The sequence below is a fragment of the Crocodylus porosus genome, unplaced genomic scaffold (assembly GCF_001723895.1).
Source record: "Crocodylus porosus isolate Cpor-Errol unplaced genomic scaffold, CroPor_comp1, whole genome shotgun sequence".
In the NCBI taxonomy this organism is placed as follows: Eukaryota; Metazoa; Chordata; order Crocodylia; family Crocodylidae; genus Crocodylus; species Crocodylus porosus.
The window spans coordinates 50,710,107-50,722,946 of record NW_017728948.1 but is presented as its reverse complement, the minus strand read 5'-3'; the positions used below and the strand labels follow the sequence as shown (position 1 = coordinate 50,722,946).

At 43.3% G+C, this 12,840-nt stretch overlaps 1 long non-coding RNA gene across 1 annotated transcript in view; it reads left to right on the top strand.

Moving 5' to 3' along the window:
- Positions 1 to 8,747, top strand: part of LOC109322237 — a 23,822-nt gene extending 15,075 nt beyond the window's left edge. Inside the window, exon 2 of the long non-coding RNA XR_002104336.1 lies at positions 7,791 to 8,747. This is a non-coding gene — a long non-coding RNA (uncharacterized LOC109322237). The remainder of the gene's footprint in view (positions 1 to 7,790) is intronic.
- The last annotated feature ends 4,093 nt before the right edge of the window (positions 8,748 to 12,840 follow it).

The window sequence follows — 12,840 nt, the reverse complement described above, 5'->3', positions numbered from 1 at the left end:
GGTTACATAGTTGTGAAATTGGTTGCAAAGTTTGGGACTTTCTAGCCATTAGCTTGTGGTTTGCAGTTTCTCGCAACAAAACGGAAAATCAAGTTGTAGGTGCTTCTTTGGTACATTCTTGTGAAAGCAGTTCTAGCCCCAGCTTGTCCCACAGGACAGCATACCCCTTCTGTTCCGTCCTTCCCAAGGGTCACTATGACGTGTGTGTTCTTTTATATTCTAATTATGCTAATTTTAGTTATGTAGCCATTCATAATATTGCTTTATAGCTGTTATCCTATGGGGTTAAAAAGTGTTAGAAATTATTATAATAAGTTACTGCCCAAACTGAGGTTTATCCAATAAGCAAATTGCAACATAGCATCTTCAGGTTTGAAATTAACATTACCCCACCTAAATCTAGCCCCTCTAAAACTCTCTGACTATGCTTTTTTTGAGATATCCAGTACATTTCAAGAAAGGACAAGCTAGGCAGTTGAATCCAGTTTTTATCATCATCAAGGCTAAATTCTGAGCAAGAAAGAACTATTAGGTCAGCTAATTTCAAAGCCATAGCTTTGTCTTTGAGGCCTAGTCAGTTCCAGAAACAGTTACAAGTTACATTTGCGGGTTACAAAAATACAAGCTTCATATTAGACAAAAGTTCCAAATGCCTCCAAGAAGCACATATTTATTGCTTATTAATTTCTTTGGTTCTGGCCATCACAGTTGGGTAGTTGTGCGGGTTTCGTTGTGTAATACAGTTTATATTGCTCGATCTACCTGTGTTGTAGTGTGTAGATACTCTTCCTAACTCTGAGTGGGATTGGGCAGTAGATCAATGCTCACGAAAATTAACTTACTTTTAAGGCCCTGAACCTGATTACCTGTGGGTCAGTGATCCTCACTGACCCTCTGGATTAATGAGTTAATTGGCATCCCCACGGGCAGTCCTACAGAATGAGCAGGAAAGGGTGTGTCTACATATAACGCTACATCATGCTAGCAATGCACTACTAGTGTCCGTGGGCAAGAACTGTGATGCTGCAGCTATGCTGCCATAGCAACGCGCTCCCTCCTTATAGCTTGTTGCTAAAAAATGTAGCAGCTAAAAATAACTGTGCCCCATGCACATGGCACAGTATGGGCTGTTACTGCACCATTATTTAGTACTTCCAAAAGGAAGTATGCTATGTCAGTGCAGTAAGAAAGGCACCATAAGGACATGAGTAGACATGTCCGAAGGGCATGGAAAACCAGTTTCTCAATTGATGGAAATTGCTTGCTTACATCAGCAGAGGACTTGGACTGGTGGAGCTTGAGGTAGTTTGTGGGATTCCCAGATTCACTGGTATAAAGTATGATCAGAAAGAGTAGTACCCTTACTGGACCCCTGGAAGGACAAAAAAATGGTACCTGTAAATGTTCTAAAACTCTAAACTTCTCGGCTACAAAGAAGCCATTAAACTAACCCTGTATGGTCATTCTGTGATGAGGGTTGTGTGAACTATCTGGGAGGGCTTAGCTACCTAGGAAAAAGAAACTGAAACCTTTGAAATAGTTGCTAGTAGCTGGGGACCTGAGGTGCTCAGGGATAGTTGGACGAGTCACAGTTTCTCTCTTGCATCATAATAATTTGAAATGTAAAATACATAATCTGAAGATAAAGATTAAATCTTTTAGGCTTAAACACCTGTTAGGCATCCCCTGTTCACCTCCTTTTTCTTTTGTTGTTTGTTTTCTATAAGCACATCAGTACAATGAGAAATAAAAGAGTTGGGAAGATTAGAAATGTGGCCTTTTAGATGAGTCATGGTGAGCACAACATAGCTGCTTATCTTATCGATTCCCAGTCTCCCTACTGAGGCCTGAAAGGAATGGAAACTTTTTTCAATCCTGGGCTTTCAATATCTAGTAAAACCTCAGAAGCTGAACAGCAGCACATACTCTATGTAACTAGAGCACATAGCCATTGCAGTTTACTGAACAGGGACTTCGGCAATGTGAGTTTCATTTCCGGCTATTTCATTGGTCTGATGGTTAACATTAAGCAAGTCATGAGGATAATGATGCCATCTTCCTTTTTTAAAGCGCTTTGTGATCTGCCAATAAAAAGCATGATAGAAAAACTTTGTACTATATAACTGGAACTTCAAAAGAATCACTAAGGATTATGAGACTTTTCTAAACTGATGTCTGGCATAATGACTGCTCCTTCTCTAAAGCCTAGACACACAGGAAGTCTGCCCCAGATTTCAATAATTGCTTATTTTTAAAATAAGGACACATACTAATGAGTTGCATGGTCTTCAATAGCTTCAGATGCCATGATCTCTTGGGATGTTTTAGTTATGGTGTGATTCTTTCTAGTGACAGCTGGATAAACACAGACAGCTCAAAATTTACTCATGTCCTTTAACATCACAGAAATATTAGACTCAGCTGTAAGGTCACCTGTCACATCTTGAGTTTTATAAGAGGATGCATATCAATATTTCCTGAACCTTTGAAGAGGTGCAACCAACACAGGTTTATTAAAACATTGCACCAGCAAGGACATAAATATGACAGGCCCAAAGGCCTCATGGCCAGTTCCAGACCCAGAACACATGAAAGGTTTAAAAATGTCAGCAAATCCCCTGACTTGCTGGAAAAAGAGGAAATCAGAGCCAATCTCAGTTTGCTTAAACTCAAGTCTTTCAAATGGATCTAAAGTTTTTAGGACAGAATGATTTAAGAGATGACTTGGGGAAAATGTTACCTTCACTGCTTCTGTGCTCAGCTTGAGCCTAATGTCTACGATGAGTTATACATCGGATCTAGCACTGAGGCCATGGGTAGAAAGAAAGACTGTCCTACTCTCACTTCTTAAGAAACTGCAATACAGAGGAAGACTTTTTGTCAGATTGCAGGGGTGACCCAACCCAACCCAATGGGCTGGGAGAGGATCTGGTTGCTTCAGGGATTATGCATTCTTTCCATTATGCATAGTAGTGGAATAGTGATGGGTGAACTGCTTTGACAGCTTGTTATAGGCTCTGATATTGGCATCTTGATGCATTTGATGCTCAATCTTCACTTCTGTCAGCAGTGAGACAATAGACAATACCTGTAACATGATACTAACAGACCAAAGGCATTTTACATAGCTGCAGAATAGTGATGTGGGTTCCCATAACTAAACTGCTGTCCTGGCAGTGAATGCCCTTCCAAAGTGCTAATTCTGGGATCTCAATCCCCCACTGTCCTTGTATAAAATGTGCAGTAGAATGTTCTGAACAATGGATGGTTTAGGTACCCCGTCAGCTCCTATAATGCAGGCACAAGGAAGGAACAGCATTGGTTGCCAGTGCTTTGTGTATGGCAACTCTGAGAACTTTAATCTTGTATCTACTATGAAGGCCTTCTGTGTCAGCAAAACTTGTTATTATTAGAAACAGAAGGTGGGAGATGCACAGAAAAGGTAATTCACAGTCAAGGGAGCAGAGTTGACATAACTGAGGCAGGAATGCAAAAATTAGAATCTAGCATTAACATCAAAGCAGCCTTGAGATTCTAAATTCTGGATGCCCAGGTGTGCACTTCCAGTTAAAATGGAGAAAGAAAATAAAAATCTTGCCTAACATACAGGGCAGAGGTGACACGCTAATGAGGGAAAATGAAAGTATGGAACAGAGAAGAGCAAATATGTGGGGTCTGAGGCTTTTACGTTTCATATAATCTTGGAGATGAAATTGGTAGGAAGTAGACAGAAACTGAGTCAGTTTGATAAACAAGGTAAGTGCTTACAGCAAGGACCTTTGGCTACTGGTGTTGCCAATGGTGTAGGACTACCTTTTTCCCTGGATATTCTTTAGCTGTGCTGAATGGCTCTACTTCCTCCTACTCTCTTTTTCATTACCTTTTTTGCTTCAGATTCACTCTCCCTGCCTCTTTGCTTGTCTTCTTTAACCTAACTTCACCCAGAAACATCCTGTCTTTGTCCTTCTTTTCAGTTGATATCAATCTGCTCCCAAAATTAAAGATACAAGTAGACCAATCAAAACACAGTATGAAATAATAAAAAGAATGGTAAGACCAATGTGCCTGCATAAGGAGCTTCCAGTATGCCTCAAATGCAAAAGGAAAGCATTCAGGAAATTGAAAAATGGGTAGGTCACCAAGAAAGCATACCAGAAAATAGCAAGAACCCATAGGGGCAAAATCAGGAAGGCAAAGGTAAACAGTGAGCTGCACCTGGTGAGGAAGGTTAAAGACAACAAGAAGTTTTGTGAGTATGCTGGCCAGACAAGAAAGACCAAGGACCACTGTTAAATAACCAAGGGTGAACTCTTAGTAGAAGATGGCGGAGCTCCTTAGAAGATGGCGGGCCAGGCAACGAGATGACGGAGGCAACAGAGCCGCAGCCCGTGGGCAACAGCTTTCTGGGCCCCTCTGCGGAGAGGGAGGCAGGGTGACCTAACAGCTACTTTGCTTCAGTTTTCGCAAAAAGATGAAGCTGTAGCCAGATGCCTAAAAAAAGATTATTTGGACCTCCTGTAGCAGGCAAACTGAGTTATGCCAAGGCTTTTTAGCCATAGTTCAGGCCTTCCCGGAACTAAGCAACAAAATTGAACAGAGTGCCTTCTGTGGTACTGGGCAATGTGAGTGCTGTGAGTGGGGACTAGGCGAGCAAGGCACAACAGTTTCCCTATAAGGAATGTGGCTGGCATAGTGCCAGGGGACTGGTGCACCATATAAAGAATGCTTGGCACAGAGCCACGCAATTAGACAATTTGGGATTAGAAAAGTTACAAAAGTAATGAACAAAGGAACAAGTGTGTTTTGTGTTGCCACCCTGGGGAGACAGGAGCGACCTTGGAATTCTTGTTTGAACAACAAGGAATCCAGAAACTAACATCCCACACACCCAGCAGAGGATCTGAGGCCAGTATGCCCAAAGGTTGCTGCTGTAACGTCTAAGGAGCCACTTGCTAGGTCGTATTATGGGGAGGAAACTTGTAATAATAGGGATTGCTATTAAAGTTCACTTGATACCAAATAGGATAAGGGGCTGTATCTATATTTGGGGGGCTCTGGCAAAAAAAATCCTAGGGGCAACACCTCCCATTCTTTTCTTAAAACCATCAAGTTGTGGCAGGAAAGTAAGAGGGTATCCACCTCAGGCATTGAGGCTCTGCGTGCCCAGTAGACCTCCATGCATGAAGTGGTTCATTAACCAAGAAACTAACATTGTTTCAGGGGAGTAACCTCCTGACCTGGCCCTCTCAATCCATGGCAACATACAGCCCACGATGGCTGCACACCCCAAGTTGCCTGGGCAACCTTGAAAACTATGAGCCATGTCCTTGAAGTCTAGCAGCAACAGTTCACTAGGCAGCAGGAATGGCTCTAGCACATCCTCTCCTTCTTCAAGATGCTGAAGATGGCAAAGGATGATGATCCCAAACTTATATAGAAGCTTTTGAAAGGATGGTCGTACAGGTGGGCCTTGATCATATATACTGGGCCAGCCAACTTGGTGCATCTGTAATGGGCAAACCCCAGGTGGCCTACAGAGCATTGCCGTGAGATGAAACTTGTGATTATGTGGAAGTTAAGGCAGTGATTTTGTACCATCTTGACATCACTCTGGAACACTAGTGATGCCTGTTTCAAGCTAAGAAGCCCTGCAAGGATTGACAACCCTGAATCTTGATGTCACTGCTCTGAGACTTGATGAGCAATTGGTTGTGGCCAGTGGTGCATAACTGGGATGGTCCAGTCGACCAAGTTCTGCTGGAGCAGTTTCTAGCAGACCTAGAAGAAGGGACCCAATGCTGGGTGTGGCATCATATGCCGCAAAACTGCAAGGAGGCACTTCATCTCATTGAGGCTTTTGCAGTCTCTGAAGGAGAGTATGGTAGGGAAAAAACAACCCCAGGACACAGAACAGCGGGAGTGGTGATAGCGAGAAAAAATGGTCCCTAAGTAAAGGCAGCATGAGAGAAGTGATATGTTTTCAGTGTGGTAAGATTGGACACATGTCCAAGGATTGCTGGAGTAACGCAGGGGACTGGTTGAGGCCAGAGGTAATGCCATGACTGCTTTGAGAAAAGCCCCAGCCCATAGACAACACAGAAGCCATGGATTACAGCTACAGAAGATTGGATGAAAATGTGAGTTGGTGTCACCCCATTGTAACGGCCTGGGTTAGAGGTTGACATGTCTGGGCTGCACTGGATACAAGTTGCTCACAGTCCCTGATTAGAGCTGATCTGGTCCTGCAAGAACATCTTGAAGGATTCACCCCCATTAGGCTGACATGCGTCCATGGGGAAACAGCACACTATGAAAGGAAATGCATGTCCGTAAGAGTAATGAAGGTTAGGGATGCATGGAGAATGGGGATTGCTCCTAAACATGTATGTGAAGTAGTGTTAGGATGTGATTGGCCTCCCATCTATCAAGTTATTAACCAAGTCAGAAAAGTGGAGACGGAGTGCCAATGTTTGAGGAGTGAAGATGGGTGGCTTGGGGAGGTTGAATCAGACCAGGAGGGGGATTATAGGGAAGATAAACCCATTAGATTAACAGACGTAGCAAGTGCAGCCCAGTTCCAGGAAGCTCAAGAGGAGGAGGAGGAGGTATGACAGATCTGGGGAGATGAGATCCCAATGGCTGGAACCCCTCTGGAGCTAGCAAGGTGAGCATACCATTATGAGTTGAAGCACAACTTGTTATATCAACTAATAGCATAATGGGAGGTAGGAATTGAGAGGGTCCAGCTGGTAGTCCTGAAGGCATTTTGACAGGTAGCGTGGCATATTGTGCACATCACTTCTATTGGGGGTCACCTCAGCCGTGATAAGTTCATTGCAAGGATTACCCAATGGTTCTTCTGGCCTAAGTTATATGATCAAGATGCCCAGATGTGTTCAGCCTGCCCAGAACGTCAGAAGGCTAGGGAGCTGAGGCCCCCTGCGAGCCTCTTTGCAACCTATGTCTATTATTAATGTACCTTTCTCCCACATGGCATTAGATGTAGTGGGACCCTTGCCCCAGAGTAGGGCAGGTAACCAGTATGAGTTAGTATTTAAAGATTACACCACATGCTACCCTGATGCCACGCCACTCCGCTCAGTGATGGCCCCTTGCATCACTGAGGAACTAGTCCCAGTTGATTATGAGGTATTTAGACCTGGCCATAAGAGAGAGAAATAAATCTTTCATGTCTTTCATGTCAACCTACTCTGGGAATGAAGTTTCATGGTGTTAATGCTTATATGGTCGTTTAAACACTGGGACTATTTGGTAGGAATGTCCCTGGTAATTTTACCAATGGTACTCTCACCTATAAAATATATTATTTTTGGAAAAGCAAAAGACTCAGGTGTTTCATCACCTACTTAGCTAATTGAACTATTGCTTTGCTCATCTGGAATATTAGCACCAAAGCTGTATCACTGGCACCTGAAGTACCATATGCCTTACTGAGGACAGTGAACATGAGTGTCCCCTTCCTGTTGGTAATCAAGATCCTATCAACGTTATATTTAAGGAGGGAGTTCCATACAGTAATCAAGTATTATGTGACTTTAACAAAGTGTGGTTCGTTGATGGAAATTGTTCCTATTTTGTCCACAGATGGGATGTGTCTTGGTATGACATGGAACAATGGGTGATGTCACTGAGTGTGAAAGGGAAGTGTCTTCCACATTCTGCTCAAGCAGAAGAAATCATCAGCTTCGCAGTAGCCCTCGTAAATACACCTAAAGATGAGTAATGTATAATTTATAGTGATTCTGACTGGGTTTTACGTTCGTTGTTAGAGTTGTTGCCTATATGGAAACAGAGGAAGTTACACAGTTCCAATGGGAAACGAATTAGGTATGTCAAATTGCTGCAATACGTGTCACCTTGGTCAAGGTTGGGAGAATCCAGTCATGCTGAGTAAGGTAAAGGCACACCAAAGGAAAGCAATGTCTGATGGGGTCCTCAACAGTAAAGCTGACCTAGCAGCAAAGGAGGGGACCAGGGTGGGGGGCCTTTGTGGGAAATGCTGGATATGGTACAGCTTTGCCCTGTATCCAAGATTACAATCCAAGATTTGATGTTGCCAATTTGGTTGCCAATTTGGTTGGCCTGCAGCATCAGGATTTAGACCTATCCAAACTGGTCCAAATTGGAAGGATCAGAAATTGGTGTGTGTGGTAGGATCTGACAGGTCTCATCCTGTCCAGAAGGGGTGAGGTGCCTCCTGATTGGGTTATTTCTAGCCAGTTGAGGGTGGACTGTGTCCCTGGGGTACAACCACGGGGGAACTAGAAACTCTTCCCACAGGGGGAACCAGGATGGGGGCTGCACACTCCAGGAGAAAAGACCCTGAAATCAGAGGTTACTTAACTGCTACAGGACTCCAGACACAGGACAAGCAATGAGAGAAGCTCACACGGTTCATCAGCCACCCATATCTACAGCTGGGGCCAGTGAGTGATTGCCGGCCAGCTGTGATAAAGGTGAAGACCAGCAGAGAAGCAGGGAGAGCGGGAGAGGCAGCAGAGGCTCTCCTTAACAATGTGGATAAATTTGCTAGGCATGCATGGTGGGAGTCATTTTTCGGGTGATTTCCCATGGCCAGTGGTGAATGCGATGCTACACCTAGTGACTGTTGTGTTGATTTGCAAAATTGTAACAGTATGCTATGTATATGGTGTGTATTTACTAGACTATATATATGGGTGCAGAAGTTGATTGGAGAATGAAGTGTTGTTAGTGTGCTATGTGAATCACTGGAGTTTTCTTTATATTGTTACTTTGTAATAACACCCAGTTCAAGATTTATCCAAGGCCAATATTGCATTGGTGTGAACTGTGAAGAGGCTCACGGTGCCTTTTCAGAGAAAAAGGAAGATCCATACCTGGATTTACCAGCGGGTGCAGTCATGAAACTGGGGAGGGATTTCCTGGTGTGTCCAGAACTCTATTTATCATGGTGCCAAGTGATCAGGATTGGATCTTCCCGGGAAGCCAGAGTTACTTCTGGCCAGGAACTCCCTCCAGAGAGAGAGAGTGGTGAGAAGTGGGAACTCGGGCAAGATGGAGGCTCTCAATAGAAGTTGATGATACTGAACCCTGGGAATGGGGTTCAAGACCTAGTTCAGGTCAATGAGCTCACAGGAGCTCTGATAGAGCAGCATTCTGCCAAATATGGCAGCATCAAGGGTTAAAGCCCTAGGAGCTGAGAGGGAAAGAGAGACCTAAATAGGCAGGGAAGCTTATTTTCTTTTGTGATTATCCTGCCATGGGGATTCTGAGACTGTTTAATCCCTAAGAGGGCATTAACATTAATCAATTAGGGGAATTGTCTGAGTCCCTAAAGGAAGAAGGGCATATCTAGGGAAAAGTGTGGCTTAAAGGGACCACACCTGGAGAGCTGTAAAAGTGAAAGCTCCTGTGTTTTCCCAGTTTTTTTTCTTTGTTTTGATGAAGGGAGAGAACCCTCACTGGGATGGATCAAGCCAAGGCCTAAAGACAAAGCAATGAGAAAGATTAAGAGCAAAACAAAAAGGACTGAGCATACAGGGACCCACCTAGGCTCAAACCCAGTAAAGGGGCTTGTCAAGGTTACAAGTACTAGTGGGAAATACCCACCAGTGTTTGACCCCTTTGAGACATGCTCAGGACTGCTTTCCATGATGAAGACAACTAGCTTAGAGCATGACGACAGGCAGCCCGGTGATAAAAAGAACTCTGAGGATGATTGAGCAAATATGATCCTGATAGTAACTGTTAATAAGATAACAGCTGGTTGGCACAAGGTTGGGGTGAAAGGGGAGGTTGGAGCCCCAGTAGGGGTGAGCCTTGTGCCATAATAATAAAAGTCAAGCTATGAGATCATCTTCTGAAGAAAATGTTCTATCAAGTCATCCCCTTGTAGGGGGAACTGAGGGGAAGGAGGGGAACTGTAGACCCCAGAATCTGGCCCTGTTGTTTATTACACTGTGGAATATGTATACATGTGCACAGGCAAGCGGAAGGCCGGGGCTAACAGGGTCTAGCCTCCCCATGCTGATTTTGGAGGGGCTAAGGTAAGTTAATTCACAAACCTTTGAAGTCTTGCACAAACTATTGCTAATGACCCATAATGAATGCCTATTCAAAATCACTAACGATGAAGCATGCAGCAACCTCTGTTACTGTGCACGGGTCTCAGCTTTTGACACGATGATGCATGCTGCAGTTTGGTTGATAAATTCAGTACAGTGGCGTGGTGCGTTCTGTGTGTGAGGTGGTAAAATGGCAGCAGAGATAAGGAGATTTTTTAAACCCAGACAGTCAAGTGCAAATGCAAATACAAATAATGAGGAAATTCAACCAATGTTGATTTTTACGGCATTGTTTGAAAAAATAATAAAGCAGTCATTGTGGAAATCGCTCATCAACATGAAATAAAAAAATGCAGATGACATGCATATCACTGATAAGAATGTAGGTTTCTCCACTGCTGCTAGTGTTTTGATGGATTTTAAATTAGGAGACCTATCAGATGGGCCTGTAGAAGTGAAGCTGAGTAATTATCCCCAAAGTTAATTTGGCAAACAAAATCAATCATTCTCATCATCGTTATTCAGTTGGTATCCCTTTATTGAATACAGTGTGCGAACAGATGCTATATTTTGCTATCCCTGCAGAATTGTTTACAGTTCTTCTGAATACAAAGATAACATCAGACCCCAGCACTCTTTCTTGCCTAGGCAGGGGGTCAGACTCAATGATCTGTTGAGGTCCCTTCTGACCCTAGCATCTATGAATCTATGAAATGCTTTTATAGAAAAGGGGTTGTGAGATTGGAAAAAAATAAATGAAAAGCTGAACAGTCACTCCAATTGTAAGGTTTACTTGGAATATGTGAGTAAACGGAAAAAATTACCAGGCAGCGAGTAAATCAGGCTCAGTTGTATGTCACCTGTCAAACTCCCACAAGATGACTGTTCAGGAAAACTGCCTGAAGAATTACCGACTTGCTGCTCCATCTTTCACGACAGGGATTTCCCCTTATGGGTCATGATGAAAATGAAAAGTCAGAAAACAGTGGGAATTATCTTGAGTTATGCTCCCCCTTGGCAAAATATGATGAGCAAGTTCAGAGGAAACCGAATGGCATGTTTAAGATAACAAGACATGACATTCAAAACGAGTTCCTGTACATTGAGACTGACTTAGTGAGGAAACAAACAGCCAAAGACATAAGGAATGCGGGATTTTATTGCCTGATTGCTGATGTAGGGTGGTCTTTTAAACAAGAGCAACTTTCGATCTGTGTGCGTTATGTAGAAATGCAGAGCAGATCTACAATTGTCTCAATGAAGATATAGAGGAAGCTGGACTAAGTGCTGTTCCAATAGTGGGTCAAGCCTATGGTGGAGTGAGCATTATGTCCAACGACACAAACAGAGCCCAGTGGAAAATTAGGAACAACCACCCAACAGCTATCTACACCCACTGTATGGCATGTAAGCTTAATCTTGTTTCTGTGGATGCTTGTAAAGTAAGCAGAATTGTATTGTGATTTTTTTTGCATTTTAGAGTAATTGTATTGTTTTTTCTCCATGCCTGGGAACCATGCACTTTTTGGTGATGTGCAGCATACCCTAGGTGTAAAATCTGTGGAGTTAACAAGTCTTAGTGATACATGTTGGGTGTGCAGGTAGAAAAATGTCAAAGCGTGCAAGTCTAATTTTTAAAGGTTGTTATCCAATGGCTAACCAAGCTCTCTCGGGATGGAAGTAACTGGAATTTTGTTGGAGCAAATGGATTGTTGTACCAAGTGCAAAAAAAAGCAGATTTTATCATCTGTCTCATTGTTTTTGAGAACCTACTGTTATTAATTCACGTTGCTCACAAGGCACTGCAGTCTGAAAAGGCCTCACTGCACACAGTAGCAAGAATAGTTACTAGCACTGCTGCAACTGAAAAATATGAAAAATGAACAAGCCTGAAACGGCATCTGGGGAGATGAGCTGTGATATGGGGAAAATGTAGGAATAATGCTTGAGGGGGGCAAAGACAAACCTATTTGACCTCTGAGGAAGGCTTAAAACTGAGTGACTGTTGTGGACTCAAGCTGCGGTGCAAGAAAGCACTTTACCTTGAAACCACAAAAATACAGAAAACCCTTGCTATTCGCGGGTTCGGCATTCACGGTTTCAAATATTCGCAGATGCCAAACCTTGCCAGGCTCCCACCACAGCCACCGGAGCTGTGCCCCCTCCCTCCAGCCGCCCAGGCACTGCGTTCATGAACGCAGTGCCTTATTTGCGTATTTTGCCATTCGCGGGGGATATGAGAATGTATCCCCTGCGAATGGTGAGGGTTGCCTGTAATAAGCGAAAGTGGTATATGCAACTTTTTAACCAGTTTTCAGTGCTCTAACATAGAAAATTAGAAGGAGGTTTTCTGGGGAATTGTTAATGCTTGCCAGAAGTGTAGATGGTATTCTAGCCTGCGAACCTCAAGCAGTTGATAAGATACTGGAAATATATGGGAATATTGTAAGAGTCAATTCAAGTTTAGCTAAACTGGAAATGCAGATTGCACACATGATATTGAATCACGTAGATTGGTTGTGGGACTAGAAAATTTAAGATCCACTGTGACAGCTGCACTTCTGTCTTCCTACTTCTCCCTTTCTTTCATTTTAATCCCCTCTAGTTTTGTTTCATGCAGGGCACCCTCTGCTGTTCTACTTTGCTTTTGGTGAGACTGGTATGCCTGTGTGGCCTGATTGCCTATAATCTACAACAGGTTTTCAACTGTTTTTCATTTGCGAACCCCCTAAAAATTTTTTTAAATGAAGGTGCAGACCCCTTCGGACATTTT